This window comes from Osmerus eperlanus, chromosome 21 (genome assembly GCF_963692335.1).
Source record: "Osmerus eperlanus chromosome 21, fOsmEpe2.1, whole genome shotgun sequence".
Lineage (NCBI taxonomy): Eukaryota > Metazoa > Chordata > Actinopteri > Osmeriformes > Osmeridae > Osmerus > Osmerus eperlanus.
The window spans coordinates 5319468-5339130 of NC_085038.1; the positions used below are offsets into that span (position 1 = coordinate 5319468).

General features: G+C 41.4%; 1 long non-coding RNA gene across 1 annotated transcript in view; it reads left to right on the top strand.

Moving 5' to 3' along the window:
* Positions 1–8645, top strand: part of LOC134007185 (uncharacterized) — a 41191-nt gene extending 32546 nt beyond the window's left edge. The window contains exon 3 of the long non-coding RNA XR_009928017.1: positions 8335–8645. This is a non-coding gene — a long non-coding RNA (uncharacterized LOC134007185). The remainder of the gene's footprint in view (positions 1–8334) is intronic.
* Positions 8646–19663: the final 11018 nt, after the last annotated feature.

Below are 19663 nucleotides of genomic sequence, written 5' to 3' on the forward strand. Positions count from 1 at the left end.
AGGGCTCTGACTCTTCCTTTGCAAGGAGCTTCAATGATGGTCCGCTCGGAAGCATAATTAAACGTGCTTGTTAACAATAGCAACTAATGAGGAATACAACACTTCTAAACAATGGGAACTGATTAAACGAAGACGTTGCACGGCCTGATAACGCTTAAAAAAGGAGCAGGAGCTGACAGGACACAGAGGAGGACGTTTCGTCAGGGCTTCAACGTTCGGAGCACACCTTTTTCTGTTTGGCACCAGCGAGATGGTTGGCGTGTTTGTGTCAAGAGTACGGAAGGTGGAAAAACACCAGATCTGCTCATTTTCAAGTTCCAATACAGCAAGGCTGCACCTTGTTTGGTTGTAAATGGCCTGTGAAAAATTGAGTCTGGTTTGCGGCATTCTCCTGAACGATTATGCACTGTACTTTAGATGAAACGCGGAGCAGTGTCCTGACATAGCTCGAAGTGCTTTTTTAAAATCCCTTGAAAGTATGGGAAGGGTGGGCAAATGAAGGAGAGTAAAGATAAGGGTTAGACTTGTAAAACATAATTATATTTCCATTGCCGAGTGTTAAGCCATTGAAAGGAATGCATTGAACCTGAGATTCAAGCATAGCAAGTTGGGAAAAAAAAGAGAATCGACTTCACTTCAAATGGTGTACGAGGAGGGGGTTCCTGAATAACGTAGCTAAGGTCATACCATCTTAACGGGGTAATTTTATTTTGGATCTTTCTCCTCCAGACATTTTTCACAGGGATCAGGATTAGGGCTCCTTCTTGTTCTCTGTCTGCATTTGGAGGAGGTTATATGGCCTAGTTGGAAGTGAACAGACGTGTTTTTTCCTTAAAGTCATATCATTCATCTAATCGCTATACTCATTGTTTTAATCAAACAACTTTTACATGTAGTATTGGTGTTGTTTGGTTTTGGAGTTACAATCCCTAAATGTAAATGGAGATAATTATGACATTGTTGCATTTCTGGTTTTGGAAATGGCAAACATTTGCGGATAGCTTTTCACATGCGTACAGTTTTTCAGACCATGTTTACTTTAGAGTGGAAATCAGTTGCGCAAATGGGAATTTTATTGTGTGATTTCTCCTCTGCGCTCGCACTTTCAATGTCAGAGTTGCTTACCTTCCTGGTTTCCGTCTGTTTTAGAACAATGGTAAACACGTTTTGTTTGACTGGCACAGGGAGAGGTTTCCAGTCATTGACAGATATTCCCGTTACAAATCTAAAAATGACATCCGTCTTCTTTATGCAGGCAGGATTTCAAAGGAGATGGAAAGTAAAACACATTCCCTCTGCCCCTCGTGAGAGAGCTTCACATTGTTCAGGAAAAAATGTGTCACTTCATGGTTGCATTATTGTGTCCTTGAGGAAAAGGCACAAAGAATTGGTGATACTGGACACTAGGTAGATTGTTACAAAGTTTGTTTTGTAATTGCTGTAACCTGTAGAACTATAAATCTGGATTCAACACTACTGCGATTATTAGCACTGTGGTCACAGTAGGACACTGTACATTTTGAGACTACACGACGAGACACACTTTGCCAAATAAATTCTCAGTGAAAATCTATGTCGTGCCAAAAAGTAAAAATAAGACATTCGGAAGTATTTGCAGACTGATCAAAGTCTGCAAAGTCAATTATTCCAGTGCATGTGAAAGGTGATAACGTTGCCTGTGAGTTTCTTGCCCCCACTGCGCTCTGGTCAGAGGCACTTGCCTCTCAAACTTCTCCAACCAGAGACAGTCCACGTCCTAAGCCGCAGACACAGTGGCGTTCCAAACAGTAATTAAAACTGAATAATTATTTCTCTGCGGTTACAGTACAAACAAAAAGACAGACAGCTTTTTTTTGGTGAGGGCCCATGGTTAATATCTCCCCGGTGACTTCATTCAGTGGCTTTCTGAGGCTCCCGCTCTATTTTATTATCTCTGTCCACAGCCACGGCCCTCTGTCCCCACGCTGGTCCTGTTGGCTCCCCTGCCCCGGGATCCTCTGTTCTCCGCTCAAGTTTTAGCCACATGAAAGTGGATGCCTTCTGAGAGTGTCACGTGACCTGGACGTACCTTCCACTCCCAAACTTTCCTGACCTAATTAGCTCCAAATTAAAATCGGACAGAACACATTAATTATTCATTTTTGACAGAGCGGGGGGGGGGGGGGGGGGGGAGAATGTTGATCTTGAAATAGACACAACCGCCTGACAGTTGGGTTTGCTGCTTTTTAAACATTCGTCTCTTTCTCTTTATGTTGTGACAGATGAGTTGTGGTGCTTTTAGTTTTCTAACATTTACTCAATTACAGATCCAAAAGTAAAATGCTCTGTCACTTTTATCTTTTAATGGCCAAAATAAGAGGGATTTGTGACCCCAACCTCATCCCCTGATTAACTGCAAAATTCTGACCAATTGGGCGAGAAATCAGAAAATAAATAAAACTTAGCAAGCAGGACCACCGAGGGTTCAATAATGTGAAACACCTTGACTATAATGGCCTGCGTTTTACGTTGAGACGGTTTCATATCCATGTGTGGGCTTCTTACAATATCAACATCCACATGTTTTTGTGTAAGGGAATATTAGAACCAGCGACCAAAGAGATATGAATCAAGTCGGTCATGTCATACATAAACAAACCAAACTGCAGGTTAAAACTGAAGACAAACACAATTGGTGGACAGCTGGAAATATGATCGCTGTACACGAGATGGGTGAAAAAGACATAAAAAATACTCAGCCATATTCCAGCACTTTCATTTCACGCATGTACTCCGAACATTGGGTTCTTTTTTACTCTGATTCTGTTTAGTAAGGCGGTAGACAGACTGCGCTTGGTCCTTCATGTAAAGATCAGGGGCTGGCTTGTAACAGCTGCAGGCTACCTCCTCTGGCGAACAAGATGAGAGCAGTTGACTTCCCAAGCGGTGGCCTGTCAGTGTTCAGGAGAGGAAAAACGCGCTCTGGGATTTGCTTTGCTACAAAAGTGATGCAGGCCCTAGTCATGTTGACTGCATGCTCCATGCGTAATGTGTTGCTCCTGTACTATACAGAATATACTTTTCTTTTTTACAGCTTTCCTATGTAAATTATTACCATTAGTTATTATTTGTAGATAGATATGAGAATGCAGCCTTTCTTTGTGGCAATTTAGAAGTTGTTTATTTGTTTTGTTGCAAAAGCTATAATGCAGTAATACACTGTTTATAGAAATTGACTACTGAAGACATTTAATTTATGCTTCTTTAGGTTAGTAACCTTCAATTTCTAAAAGCCTAAAGGCACTACAAGGACTGTAGGATATTCCGATCTTCAAATGTAAACACTCTTTGGTTCTGTGAATACATTTAAGTACTATGGAGGATGTGCTTGAGAGGCCATTATTGTCTGATATTGATCAAGTTACAGCAGTCCGCTGAACGTCTATATCAGTGCTTTCTTAAGGTGTCATCAGAATGACAAAGTAAAAGAGGATGGAAGCAGAGGTGTCACACAAGCAGAGGTGAGAGCTTGTCCAAGTTCTGGATTCCCAGTTTCAAACACAGCGCACGCTCCTCGCAGAGAAAGAGCGATATGTAAAAGAGACAGATCAACCATACAGTCATGTCGTTGCCCTAGGCTACTGCTGCAGATGTAACAAAGATGGCAGGGTGGATTGTCAAGAGGCATGGATAATGATAGCTTTGCATGTGGGTACAAGGCAAACTTCAATGCCGAGCGCTCAGTACAGGGTGCATGGGAGTAAAAAATTGCCCCACTGGCCCCCAGTGGCCCCCTGCTTCAACTCTGATGGCCAAGGCAGGTAACCTGGAACAAAGCAAATTAGGCTGGCAGTGACGACTAGGCCTTTTTTGTTTTGTTTTGGTCTTGTGTTGGAAAAAGTTCAGAAGAATTCTTTTGGAATGGTAAAGCAGTGGATGCCGTAGTCAGCCAGAGAACAAAATGTTACTCTGACAGACAGTGTACAAACCAGGGCAATAGCACAATCGACGGAATTCTTAGATTTAGCCTCTCCCTGCTACTTACTTAAATTTAAGCCATATGGTTTGATAGTAAAATTGTTGTTTCTTCTTTCAAATTATGAAGTCTGTTCCGCCCTTCAAGACTCAGCCAATATACACACTCTGTCGATGCCTTCAAGGCCATGATAATGAACTTGTGTCAGTTGAAGTAAGTTGAATGAGGGGTGCAATACCGAGTCTTCCTGAGAGTCATGTCTTGTGTTGTGGGTAATATATTTTACTTTATCTATCTCTATAATGCTGATTATTTCAGCTTATGCAATTCCAGTGTAACTTTGTACTTGGCTTTAGTTTTCTAAATGATACACTGCCAGTATTTTTGGCATTCACAGGAATACATTTTCTGTGGGGCGATATTTTTTAATTTGGAGACAAAAATATGTATCCAAACATGTCACATCCAATTATGAGGTTCAGACAGATCCAACGCTCGTGATTGATTGTGATATTTTTTTTGTTTTTCTATGTTCAAACCAAACACAAGCCTACCAAGTGCGGTTCCCTGAACTGTGCAATGATGGACAGTGCAAGGCGACAGAGGCGAGTGTGTCTTCGTAGGGGATGAAGGTCCGGCCTCTGGGGGAGAAAGGGTGGGATAGAGTGGGGGACGTGGGTGGAGGGAGTTGAGCAGCTATGCTCGGTAGGGGAGCATTTCCCCCTCGGGCCATTGGTTGATGGGGATCTCAGTTAAAGCCCAGCAATGACGGGCTCGAAGTGGCCATACTCTGACGTCGACCGGGACGTGTCTTACATATCTCGTGTTCAAAGGTCAACTACCCTGTTAGGAGTTCTACTGCTGTCCTTGGCTCCTGCCACCACCCTCAGGCTCTATGGCATTTGTCGTTATAGGTTGAGACTGACATAAACGTGAAGCTCTTTCTGAATGGAGCTCCTAACGTAGGCTGGGATGGCAGTGACTTAATGCGATACATTGTACAGTGTACTGTGTCTTCCTTGAGTTGTATTATTTTGTAATCACTATTTAAAACATGTCTGGGACAGTTAGGACAACATCTATAACGTTTTAATGGTTTCTGAAAGCCTGGGAAAGGTCTGGCCTCTCAAGGTTGATCCTTTCCTGACTTTGGTGCAGGATGTTCTTATTAGCTCCAAACTCTACTGTAGATGACCTAACCCCTTAGCGTCTCGTGGTCATGACCAATGCAGTCTAGTATGTCACCATGGAGCTCCTGTGTGGATCCCCACACCCTGTTTAGGTCATCAATCTACTGAAGTAAGAGGCCTGCCATTTGCTCATTCAAACAGTGCCGTCAGGTTCAGGAAAAAACGTGACGCAAATGAATGCAACAGTTCTCAGTGTTCTACAGGAGAGACCCAACCTGGTATGATCAAGCATCCATTTGTCCAGCCACTGGCAACAGTCCAACATAAATTGTAACACAGATCCCCATGGTCATGGCGTATGTTTTCTAATGATGTAGGACCAGGATCGGCCATGCTGTCATTTCCCTGGGAGTGTGTGTGCTCATCTGTGGTGGACTGGGGCCAGCCTGGGTGAAGTGCTCTGGATTTCCTGAACTCCTTAAATCAGCCCCTGACTTGGCTCTTCCTGATGACCATCTCTCCCCCAGATGAACAGGCTCCTCGAGGAACTTGATCACATACTGGACCTGCTAGCAACCGTCTCCAGCTGAGCCCACCATCACTGTGGAACGTTATCAGGTCCATCATGTTCATGGCACAGGTTCTATTGAGCTTTAGCATGTTCCTCTTCGGTAATGTTTGTCAGGCCCTATTAAACCCTATTCGATTTCTTTTTCAGTGTTTCCTGTTTTTAACAACTCTAATGGGTCATTTTCAAACGTGATTTATTTATTACTTTCATTGCAACTATTTACTGTAGCTGTATTGCAAAATTGAATATGAATACATTTGACTAAATAATTTTGTCAAAAGTAATCCATGCACTACCCTCAGTTTTTTTTCCATCTTTCCCCTGTAATACCATGATTGATTTCACCTTACGGGAATGGATAATCTTCTGTTAGGAGAGTTAAGACCCGCCCTTCAATGACATAAATTAAAATATGTCATACAGAGAGTGTGTGACTTCTTAGGAGGTGGATTGTAATGAAGTTACCAAACCTTCAGCAAGGCGCAATGCAGCTGTATCAATTTGTCTAACAACTTTCCAATTATGCAATTGGCAAAGAGAAGGTTCACCTAAGGTGAATGTGACGTTAACATATTTATGGTGCATGGACTGTTTACACTGTAGCAAATATTACATATCTTATTTGTGTATATGGAAAGACCACAATATCACATTTATTTATTTAACTAGTATGTATGTGTGTCTATATATATCTATATACCAAATAAAATAAGTGAGAGTTCTTCCAAATTTGTCATGACAGTCAAAGATTTGTAAATTTCTCTGTTTGTTTACAGCATGGCGTTAGGTTGCTCACTTTTCAAACCCAGTGTAAATATTTGGTAAGGCCATTGGTTAAATCAATAAAGCAGACGCCCCAAGTCAAGATCTTTTAATTGGAGACATTATTTGAAATGAAGGCATGGGACAAAAGCAAAGTTTCTCATTGTTGATAGAAAATCCCTAACCCTGAGTTTGTGACAAGTTCCCTTGAAAGAAAGACCTTGTTTATCAATTACTTTTAACATCACAAAGATGCGATTTCTATAGCCGAGGAGCGGTTTGTTTTATCTGTCTTCTTCAAGGCTTCTCTTTTTTCTTTTCCATTTCAGAGAAAAAGTAAAGGTTTGCGTAAACATATGCAGAGTATCGTCTCCTTGAAGAGAGAGCAAGCCATAGATTCAAAAGCATGTCTGATTCCTCACCCTTTCCCTTTCTTGTCTTTCTCGCATTCAGTCTCTTTTTGAAAGGAGGATCCCTGAAGGCATGTGTATACACTGAATAACCCTGTGTTTTGACAAACCTAGGTGGAACCTAATGTAACAAGCTGGCTCTGTGTTGCGTATTCTGAGGGCCTTTCTTTGCTCTGACAGGGACTGCTCCCTGCACATTTGATGTGTGCTCGACGGTCAAGGATAATAGTGCATCGTGGGACCCTTGTCATCTCTGTCAATAGAATGGCCAGGGGGGAGCCCATGCAAAGCTACCTTTGTAGGCACTTTTCTTCTCTAGACATTTGTAGGGTCTGTGTCAGCTAGGTCACTTTATTTCAACGTGATGTGTCCTTATAATGGCGTCATGTATAACCCCAAATTTCTGACAGGCCACCCTCGACTGTCTCTCTCTTTTCTTCTTCTTCTTCTTCTTTTGAGTTTCACTGCATGTGAATGTGAGCTTCTCTCTCTCTCCCTCACTCCCTTTTTCATTCATGTCTTCTCAATGTCAAACAAAGCCTTGAAAACTACTGATCATTTTTTTTTGTTTGGATTGAATTTAACAAGATTCCCTCTCTTTGATGTAATTAAGCTCCTGAGGGTTGATCTGGGAGTTGGAGTTAATTTTTTCGAGCATTGCGGGGAGCTATCAGAACACTTCAGATGTCAGACACTCTTTCAAGCTTCACGGCACCTCATTCTGCGCTCCACATAAAAGAACAAAACAAACGGACTGCCTAGCACCGAGCCCTGGTCTAATAGACCTGCTTATCTTGACGGAGGGATCCCCCAGGCCCTTTTCCAGCCGTCAAAATTGCCCACCTGTAGCTGCCGAGGCTTTGCTATGTTTGTAGAATCGGTCTCTGTTGAGCGCGCAACCTGTGTCACTTTTCCCCCTCTAATGACATGTCAGAGATATTTACAATGGACTATTTACATTCGACAAGGCAAGATCCCTGCCGCCCCTGGAAGATATATTGATAACATTTGTATATATGGTCCAGTGGTCACATGTAAGAAACTGTCTTCTGGGACGTAAATGCCTCATGTGAGGTGACAGTGATGGAAATGAAGCTCATCATCCCCTTCTGAGCTGAAGGAAGGATGAGCACACTGTTCTCGTGTGAAAATCTGTAAAAATCTAAAACGGTTTTCATTGTGTCTACCAGTGTCTTATTATGCTAATAAGTAGGTAATCAGAGTATGAATTAGTCTTGAGTTATGATGACTTGGGAATACAGTTGGCTTTAGAGAATGAGAAGTTACGTAACTGTAAATTAAATATAAGCCGTGTTGCATGTTGGGACATAACTTGTTTGGCCAATTTGATTGTCGAAGAAAGTCAAACCTTTTTTAGATATGGAGAGGAGTATAGCTAGCTAGCGCTGCAAGTGTTTTGGGGGGGGCACTCCGGTTTGAGTACATGTGTGTGGTTGTGTATTTTATTCTCTCCACTTTCTTCCCCACTCTCTGTGTTTTTGACAGCTCAGTTAAACCTGGTTTGACGGACCCTCGTCTGATACAAAGAAACCTCCAACAACAAGGTAAAGAAACTCCAGGGTCACAAATCAATCACTAGGAAGAAGAGGAATAAAGACACATTAGAGGAAGGAGGACAGTTGCTCACACTCTGTGACTGAAACAATAAGCCCTATTTATTACCCATCTGAGAAAGGTTTGATATGTCATCCAAACAGTAGGCTTTCATCTTCCGCCATATTAAACTGTCACAGTGCTTAACTTTAAATGAAGGTGACACATCAGTGACTTGGTTGTCACTAATAGAGCTTTGGACGACCTCCTAATAGAACCAAAGTATGACACGTATGCTTTAACTAAAACCTAGCTGTCAGATTACTTTTGACATCTTCAACTTTTGCACATTAATAGGACATTTGGAACAAATGCAATTTAAAGAAAAAAGCCAAGCAATTCAAAGGAATGTGAAGGGTTTTATGTGGTTCTCTTTGTGTCTTATCATCGAGGGCTGACATGAGGTGAACATCATATTTTAGCCCAGTGCCACTGTAAGTCCTGTTAGAGGTGAAATGGTGTTAAATGTCTCCTTACAAACGTAGGATCCTGAGAGGTTTAGGTGAACACAGGATCAGCAACGTTTCTACTTGGGTGCTTCAGTCACAGTCCCTTAACCACACACTCTGGGTGCAAAAGACGCCAAAAACCCTCACTTTTTTCACATGACAAAGGCAAAAAATCTTTTTTTCTGAAATAAACAATGACATACTTAACTTGTTAGTACTTTTTGGTCTGTGTTCTAATGGTTCAGATTGGTCCATGACCTGGCTTGGAAAGGACAGGAATTGTATGCACTCAATTTGGGTCACCCATGATTTAAATTTTCTTCAATAAAATCTACTTAGTTTTAGAAACTCAGCCTGATTAGACACTAACATTGGCTGAGTCGACAATGTACGTTTCCAATTAACTAGGGGTGTGCTGGGAGGCCATGGGCCACTGCTCCTTTCCACACGCGCGCGCTACTCTCAACCACATAACCTTGGCATGAAACATCAGGAACTTTCAACAATACTCAGGCTCAGTAAAACAATCAGAACAAAGAGAAAGCAGTTTAAGAATCTGTAGTTTACTTTAAAATGGCACTATTTAGAAACAATAATGACAAAAAAAACTTAAACACTAACACATTAAATCAGTCTTGATAATCAGTGATTCCAACCAGAATAGCTGCTTTGTGGAGTTGACAATGTGACATTTAGATTTTTGATCATGAGTATTGGCATGTGTTTAAACAGGCAAGGTTTTCTCTTGTATAAAGCAGCAGTATCACAAGTTAGACACACAATTTTCAAGTGGCCTCAGCAATATATTGTTGGTTGAAGTGATATGCATATCATACCATCTACTGTATACCACTCAGTGCAAGAGGACAACCCTTTCGATAGCACATAGTCTGACACATCAGTAATTTATGCTTGCCCCAAACCTTGAGCCCATCATCTCCTCTTTTAATGCCCCAGCTAATTGGAAAAAGTAAAACCTAATTCTGGATTATAATTTAAAATATTCCAAAATGCTAATGAGGGAATTGCAACCAACAAAGGGATAACAAGACGGTCACCCAATTACAACGTCTCCCCCTCTTTGAGAAGCTGGAAGACCTGTGCTTGAATGCGCTGGAGTTTCTTTTAACCCAGGTCTGAGAGACACAGCTCAAGCTGTGAACATACACTGATGCTATAAAGCCCTGTCTGCCTGTCTCACAAATATGTTAATTAGAGTCCAGATATTCACACACTTAATTAGTGAGGGGCTAGGTTTCATTTGATTGCAGTAACCGTGGAAAAAAAGGTTTACTTTTCAATGGAAATTTAAATATGGCCTGAAGGTGATTGTGAGGCATTGTTGAGCTACTGTACTCAAAGGAAGTTTTTTTCTCCCCCCAGCACACAATCCACCTAGCTAAGATTAGGCTGTCATTTGCTGCTGCGATTTCTCATTTTCATGTTGAATGATTGCTTTAATTGAAGTGGCATTTATTAAGGGACTCTCTCATTAAATGGCATGAATATATTCATTAATACATACTATATACACTGTATATTATATTTACATACTGCATATATATATACGTATGTGTGTATACCCAAAAATGTACCCTCTGACACGTGCAATCAATTATTCATTTTTTTTACATTCAATGAAGATAACTTCCAGTAAAAGTAATCTTTGGATAAGGGCCTAATATCAAATGTGACAAGAGCTCTTTGCTTGTACCATAGTTGACTCTATGAATAGGAAAAAACATGTATTATTTTCAAGTGGTGGGAATCCTAATGTCTGAATTAGGAAATGAGTCTTCAGTTCTGTGCATACAATTTCCTTACAATTGAGGATAGTCTTAATTCAATTTACTGAGGACTTTTCTACTACACGCGAACTAAATATCAGTTACATTTCAGAATAATTTATTACTCCTCTAAATCTCCCCTTTCTTCTTAAAAAAAGCAGCTTGGCATATTTATTGGTGAACTGAGCTCAGCCTCACCCGTTTCCCCTGAAAGATAGTCCCTCTGATCCCTAACACAAATACAATGACCCAAATATGAGGGCTAAAGGGTCTAGACTTGTTTTCTAAAGAACCCTTTAGGGACTCTTCCAACTCTTTCCTAACTGAATAAAGCAATACATTACTATAAACAGTTATTCCTGTTGTTTTGTATAAACTATCCAGGAGGTCTACTTCGGTGGACAAGGTGATACTCTATGATTTGAAAGTCCTCATAACCAATGCTTTAACATGATGATTCTACTGTGGCATTTACATTCAAACATACAGTAGGCAGTAATTTACTTATAAAACTAAACGTTGAGCTGCACTGTACATTATGTATTATGTATTGAGGGATACAATCCATTTTAGCACAATATTTGTAGAGCATTTGACCAATGGCTTTTTATAGATCTTTTTATTTTAGCAAAATACTCATTGGTTTGTGTAGTCATTCTGACAAAGGCTGATTCCTGGTATTCTATGAACTCACAGTATAGTAACCCATTGTACATTATCATCATTTTTACTCTGTTTACCAGATATGCAGTGCCGTGGGCTTAAAAGCTCAACTATAATGAATTCAGTGATAAAAAGGACTAGTACCAACACAACTTTGAAACATGGCAGCAGTTTTAAGTTAGACCTCGAAATTCCCCGACTTGGCACAACAAACCTCAAAGAGAGGCCTTCACTGAAAGCTTGTGAAACAACCAAGCAGCGGGTCTGTGTGCATATTGAGAAGATTTATTCCTACTTTAAATGTGAAGATGTGAAAGTAGAGATGCGCTTGTACCTCTTTTTTGGCTTGAAATACGCATGTGATGTGATCGGGCAGGATTTATGTCCGTCAGACGTGGTAGTAAAATAGTGCAAGTGTCTTTCCTCTTGTCAAACTGTAAGGATATTTGACTTTGATGGGGTGGAATGGAGAGGAAAAATCTCCTGTCAGCTATTCCTATATTAAATATTAGAATTCTCATTGTTATGAAGACTTGTGCTGAGAAAGCCTAAGCCTCTTGACTTATGAATCTTTTAAGTATTTAAAGAACTGAGAGGACTCTTTTTCGACTGACCTTAATCTCGAATAGGTCTCAGAGACAGGTAGACTGATAAATGTACTGAGATGATTGTGCTAGAGAAGAATGGAAGCTAAAGCGACTTCCCAATGGCTTGTGTGCTTATCACTAGCTGCAAAACGGCTCTTAACTCAGGTTCCTGGGGAGCATGCAGGCTCACTGTGCCAGCTGGGCTAATGCATAGATTAGTTTACAAGTTTGGCTCCTATGCCAATTGGATTAAACACCATCACATGGGGCATTGCCACATTGTTTGACAGCCTACATACGGTCAGCTTCGGAGAGAGCTAGAGACTGATGGACTGATTCTAAGTTGTGCCATTTTGACTTCCATCTGAAGGATTATGACAGAAGTGTCAGTAGGATGAAGGGTTTTTATTAAAGGTGTAAGCCACACATGCAGCCTCCCGTGTTTGACACAGTGCAGCATGATCTCTTAGCAGTGTGTCTCTTAGACATATAACAGTAGTAGTACATTGTTGTCTCCTGAGACTGGCATACACCCTTTGGCGTGGATTTGAAATTCTTCTTCTGATGGAATATATTTAGATATATTCAGGAAACACTGGGGGAAACACAAGTGAAGGATTTCAAATGTGATACATTTAAATAGGTTTGGAAAGGCAATTGTCATGGCTCTTTTACAGTCTCAGGTAACCTCAGGGTTGAGTTTAGGCTAAGGGCTAGGGATAGGGCTGCTCTGTAGGTTGAGGTCAGTAGCTAACACTAACACTCTGCATAAGTGATGCCCAACATGAGAAGTGCTGGTCTTGAACCCAGGTCACACAGATTACATGCACTGCACATGGGCACACCTAAACCCAACCTACCACCTTTTCTTGGGAAAAAAAGAGAAAATGTTTGCTTTTATATGTGATGTGTTATTTTACTTTCTGATTGCCATAGATCTAGCTACAATTGCCATACTAATGCAAGAAACATTCCTTGGATTTCACCCTTGCCTGCCTTTTGAGTTTGTAAGAAAATGATCACAAATCAGTTATTTTAAATATTGTTTAGAATAACATTTCATAAACATATACATTAGAATGAAATATTTATGTTTACATTGTACTTCATGTCCATCTGTGTTGATATTTCAAGATAACTTTATGAAGGTCAATCAAAATTGTGGTAACACTTCATGGGTACACAGAGTAAACCAAGTTCTCCTACCATTAGGTTGACTTATCTGGAATATCCTTAAGGCCATATTTAACCTCAAACAATTATACAAACAAGAATAAGTAGACCATGTCCAGCTCAAAATAATGTTGAATCAAGCTGTATCTAATGTCTCAGCACTGAGTGATAATCAAAGCAATCACTTTGAACTACTGCACATCATGATATTTTATTATCTTGCAATGGCAGTGAATGAGTGGGAAGTGAAATTGGAATGGTTCAACATCAGAGTTGATGGTTTATTTGATTTAGACAGAACCAAAGCATCAAAAATCAAGGGGAAACTCCATGACATTTCTTGCTAATATTTATGAATCTCCTCTTTTGTATATAATTTGCACTTTTCCCATCAACCCTTTCATCGCCTCCCTCTGTGCACGAAGGCCCGAGTTAAGAGTGAATTAGGCGTGGATGAAATAAACCCAGTCCTGTCGACAATTCTGCTTCATTTTACAATTCACTGCTGCATTGTCTCAGTCAGATCAGAGAGCGAGGGGTCAAGAGCAACTGGCCCGCCAGGGCCCCCCTGGGAGGCCCCCAATACCTCCAACAGCTCTGTGGTGGGATGGCTGAAGACCTCTTTAATTGTTGTTTCAGTATTCCCCCTTGCGTCCAGGCAAACAGAATGGGCTGATGGCTCTGTAATGAGAGCCACTGTCCAGAGGGAGCTGGTAGTGACTTCCAAATACATTGCCCTTGTTATCCATGTTTGGCTCAAAGCTCAGTTTCTACACATGTCAGTAATAGAGTTTTAATAGAGATCCATTACCCTTAGGTGAGAGCGCAGTGCTAGGGCAGAGAGTCTCATAACATTACTACCCTCCCACCCAACCTCCGAGCCTTTCTGGAAAACAGATTATTTTATTTGTGCAACAAAGGTGGCTGATTCCTGTGCAGTATAATAACTCAAATTAGATTACTTCCAGAGTAGTCGAAAGACAAAGGGTTATGAGTCAGGATGGAGCATTGTGGCAATGATAGAAAAGAATCGGTAAGAAACTAAGAACTATAGAATAACAAATCGCGTTGCCCTGAGGACAGAAGGTAGAGAGAAATGTTAAATTAATGAGCCCATAAGAACTTGTCACAAATGAATCGTGTAAATACATTGCTCTTCTCTCTCTTAAGTTTAATTTCCTTCTTCCCGGCTCCGTCTCCTGCACTAACCTAATGGTTCCCTCACGATTTTTTACATCACAGAAGGAGGAAAAAACCTGTTCTATTTGCACCGGCGCAGCTTCTTAGTAAACACTCTTCCTTCTTATCTGCTCGCTGCCTTCTCCCCAGGCTACGGCAGATTTTTCATTTAGCTAAAAGCTCGGTAAGAGGTCTATGAGAATGATAATCCTACCATGGGCCGCAGCTGGCACTTTCATGGCGCGGATGATTAGTAGAACGCTTTGCATTCGACCTGGAGAAATTCTCTCAGTGGGAAGTTAACATCCGCTTACTGTCTTTAGCAAGGCGAGCTCATCACTCCCCCTTCCGACACCCCTGAACAGAGGAGCGCTGTCTCTTTAATAATGAATGGGGGGGACAGGACCAGTGCTTGCCCCCCTAATAGTATCAGTCCTGGGTGTATGGGCTGAGCTTCATGACCTTGCTTCAGGTTTTTAATTGCCTTTGACTGCGCCTCAGTGCCCGCCGGTGTTGAGGCTTTGATAGAACTTCGTTGCAGGGACTTCCCTGTACGCAGGTGTGGGCAAGGATTCCCTCAGACGGAATTAAGCTGATGAACAGAGGAACAGGTTCTGAATGCATTTATCTCATTTGTTTGACAGGTTTAAACATCTATTAAGGTTTCAACCTAATTCTCTCAAGCAGGTGTAAGCTTTGGTTGAGGTATGAATTATCCAATGGAGCAGATATGCTCAAAATATTATAAACGTGAGCTAAGCTTTTGATGATGGAAATTGAATAAAGCATGCTTTTCTTTCGGTAATCCACATTAGTATTGTCAGAGACAAATATAAAGTAACAAGCTTTTTCCACAGTGGAATGTAATATAAAGTAGTACTTTGTAGAACATTAGATTACTGTAGATTCACATTAAAATCTGTTGAAAAATGAGTAAATTCCACTAACTTGTTTTATGTATATTATGTTCTAAGTTTATATTGCTTTGGGTACATTGTGAGAAGGCATTATCACTCAGTTTCGTGCAGTATGTGTTGCATGCGCTGTCACAGCATTGCTTTGTGGTCTTTGGTGCCCCAGGTTACAATCTGACAGACCAATAGTGAATAGACAATGTTCACTGGTGCAATAAATACAAATGGGTTTTGTTGGTAGAGAATTACGCCTTATCTGCCCCATCTTTATTAGAACTTATGCACAAATTGTATTTTATGATTAACACCAATACTTCAACACTGATATGAGACGGCCCATCTATACTAAGATATTCTTGTTTTGATATTTTCTCCAATGTCGGCAGTCATGATATAGTGTATGCTTGAGGTATCTTTTTGTTGTGACGTCGTAGAGACGGCGATGTACTGTCGGTGCTTACAGAGGGGTTTGAACTGTAACTTGTGGTGTATACTGAACATGGAAGTTATTTGAAGCACATACATAATCCCTGGAGGGCATGGATCTTCACCAAGGCTGCTCTGACCCCGCTCCAAAACATACACCAAGGCACTCAAAAGATGCGTTTGTCTAGACTGGAGGAGCAGCCATGTGACCAGAAATAATGAAGAGCATGACACATTTCTATGATGATAATTAGTGATTTCAGGGCCACAGGGCTCTGACCTCCTCTCATGGGCATGGGGGGCAGAGGGAGGGGGGGTGAGAGGGGGGTGTAGGGAAAACGAACAACAATGGCACTGAGGATGTGCGCTTGAGGATGTGATACAGTGCACTACGTTGTGCGTTTATAGTGCAGGCCTGTGTTTCGTAACGCTTATGGTACATTGTGCTGTGTATAGGATGCTGCATTTGAATATAGTGCAGTCATTTGTCAATTGCTTCTAACGACAATGCCTGCGAACACATTTCTTACTGTACATCTAAATTGTGTGTGGAGATTATGAATCAGAACCTGGGCGGAGACGGTGTAAGAGGCAATGCTGTGCCTCACTGCTGTCTCTCTGTAAGTCTCCAGCAGTTGAATATCGCACCTACCAGGCAGATCGAATTTCAAACATGAAGTGCCAGATCTTTATATGCATCCCTACTTCCAAATAGCTTAGGATTATTCTCTAAGTTAATACCTGTGGAGGATGTAAAGCCTGAAGGATGGGATTACTTAATATGGCATTTTAATGTGTGACACACTAATCACACGAGAGAACAGGAATACTTCACCATTTAACTTTCATCAGGGGAGGAGAGGGACTCTTTTGAAGGCTTACCCCCTGTACCACGGAAACCTGCTGAAACAGGGATGACAATGACACATTGTCGTGGCTGAGAGGAGGGACTGGGAGAGAGCTAGTAACCTACAGTGAGTGAGTGAAGTTTTCTGACTCTGTCGGTGAGCAGGCCACGCGGGGAACACAGGGAGTCTCTCTCCTCAGAAGCGGCACATCAATCCCACGCCCAGACACCAGACAGAATTACCGATCGTCGTTTCCCAATCCGTGCACAGCCCGAATCAGACGTCTGTGTCTAAATCTCCTGGATTGTGGAGTGGATTTGTGTTTTAAAGCTTGAGTTTCTGCGGGGTTCTAAAGTTAGACAAGGTGAAGGAGACAAACAGATCTGGTCACTGTACCCGCATAGCGACTTAATAGGCGTGAGCGTCCTTGCATATCGGTGTGTAGGCTGTCATCTATGCCAAGTCGAGAACAGTGACGTGAGGGAAAGTCGAGGCAGCGTGTGCAGCGGCTCTCTGTCCATGTCCATCATCTGCCAGTGGTCATTAATGGTTAAACATCTGAAGCGTTCTTACTATATCAGCGTGGAAAGTCATTAAAATGTATTTTCACCCCCGCCACCCCCACCCCCCCCCACCCCCTTTTAAGGATCATGCTCTGATAGTGGTGAGGAAATCAATAATGGCCAGAAAGCCTGGGTCTAGCAGACTTGACACGGAACAGAGGAAGGTAAATTATTGGAACTTTAATTACTTTGATCCGTCATGCATTGTAGCATTGTGTCAGGGAAGTCAATGCCATGACAGACGCGGAACAAAGGCCAGAGCGCATTTTCATAACATCTTCACTCCTTCCTAATGGTTGATTAAGGAGGGTGTTGAGCATGCATGCACAAGACCAAAAGGCGGCAAGAGTTTTTCTTCTCCCTGCACTGATTTAGAAACTCATTTTAAAAGCTTTGTTTACTTCTCTAGTCATTAGTGAAGTCAAGGCTTGTATGGTTGTCTATTATGAGTCTATGCACCGTGGCTTACAAATAAGGAGAATACAATGTTATCTCTGTTATCACATTGTACAACAGTAATGTATCACGCTTATTTGCCGTAAATATAACTCAGTGTTTGTAGTGAAATTAAGCATGCTTTCTCCTACAATAGCTCAACTCAAACTTTTCAAGTACTGTTAGGACAAAACATAAAAGCATGATATAACGTAAAGGAAATATGCAAAACTCAGAAATCCCTTTTTCATCAATGGGGGACAAAATTACTCTTTTTATTTCATGAATATTCTGGCACTTAGTCGAGGGATGAATCTGCAGGATTGTTCTCTGAGCTGATAAATGTGCTGCATGTGTGGTAATTTAGAAGCAGGCATTAATCTCAAATTGTGGTCCAACAAGAAGACGGTAGAAAGTAGGAAAGAAAGTAATTGATATCAAGAAAATGGCAGACCTCCCAAAAGTTGTGCAGATATTAAACAGGGTGATCATCTGCATTATTTATTGCTCATCCTGTATACAGAACTGCAATTCATTAACCCATCAGAAAGTAGTCTTTGTTTTGGCCTACATTTAATATGCCCACTCTGAGCCGCAAAGAGGCATACGACTGTTGTTTGTGCAGATAATGAAAAATCTGAGACGCATTGTCAATCCTTGTCAAGAAATAACTGTAGTGTGCTTCTGACTGGGGACTTAATTCACTGGAGGAGAAGGGATTTCTTTCTTTAGTTCTTCTCCTAATCATTGATCAAGTGTTTGACTGATGGTTTTACTTTATCCCCGAGAGTAATTATTCTATTTTTATGAACCAGGGATTATCCACATTGTGTGACGACTCAGTCATGCTTTCTGTTTGTTGATTTTAGAGGACAGTGAGGACATTGGCATTGGCTCCTGATTTCGGCAGATTCACTTGTACAGACCAATATGCAGAAACCCTCCATTTCAAAAGTAGGGTCATGAATTCCCCAGAAGTTTCAATCAAAGTGCCCAAGTACTCTGAAATAAATGTAAGATACTTGCATAAAACTTAAATGTTAAGACCCTCAGAAAATTCATACTTCTCCCTTAATTTGTATTGATGGCCTGGAAGAAACCAGCATACTTTGCAGTTCTGTTAGAGAGAAGATGTTTAAATGGAGATTAATTCAAATTTCTGCTTGCTCAGTACTTGTAAAACTAAAGCAATTTATATTCTTTCTCTTAACGATCCCCTTTCTCTGATTGCAGTAATGTAATCTAATTGTAATTATGATAGTATCTGAATCATGCAGACCTTAACATGATTGGAACTACTCATTGCATTAAAAACTAATTTTTGAATAATGATAAAAGGAGCTGTGGAAAATGTGGAAGTATTACATTTTTTTAATCTCTGTTTTGTGGAGGGATCGTGTGTCCCCCCTACAGCCATCGCTCTGGTGCAGATGACAGAAAGGGGATCCAAAGAGAGGGGCGGAGAATGCAGACCACCCCAATTAAACATATCACTCTCATCAGTGGCTGCGGGATACCACATGGCTACAGCAAGTTCGTCCCGCCAGAATCTTTTTTACCATAGACCTAGAACACAGTCAGAGAGAAGCAGAGTGGCCCTGTTAGAGATATCAGTTGCAACTCGCAGTAACTATTGAGTAAAGGATTTTGGGGGGAAAAAAAACTCTGAAAAGAAAACACTTTCTGGCACAGCCCTGAGTTGCACCCAAGTGTAGGAAAAGAGGTGAAGCTTACTGGCAGCTTACTGCCCATGTTAAATGAGTAAGGGGGTTACCTGTGAGCTGCACTAACTTTGGAGCCATGAGTGGGATCGTTTCTAGGACAGGGAAGAACCTAGAGCAGGAGCCAAAAACCCACTAGTGCACTCCACTGGATTCATGCAGATCAAATGAAACTTGGAGTAGAGGTGAAAAGAGAGAGAGATACCACAGCTCAACCGCTTTCACAGGGCGCCCCTGAAGGTAAAGCACTTAATGTATGAAATGAGTCGGTAATGCAGAGACGTTAGGCCTAGCAGCAGAGGCTATTATGGGCGTCACGTCCTGTGAAAGTCCCCGCAGGAGAGGGCCAGGCAAGCGCAGGCCTTCTTAATGCCTTGGCACCCCCCCCCTTCCCCACTCCTGTACGTGGCGAGAAAATCATTTACCTGACGCTGCTTATCTCTTTAGCCCACATAACAGGTAGCACAGCTTCTGCT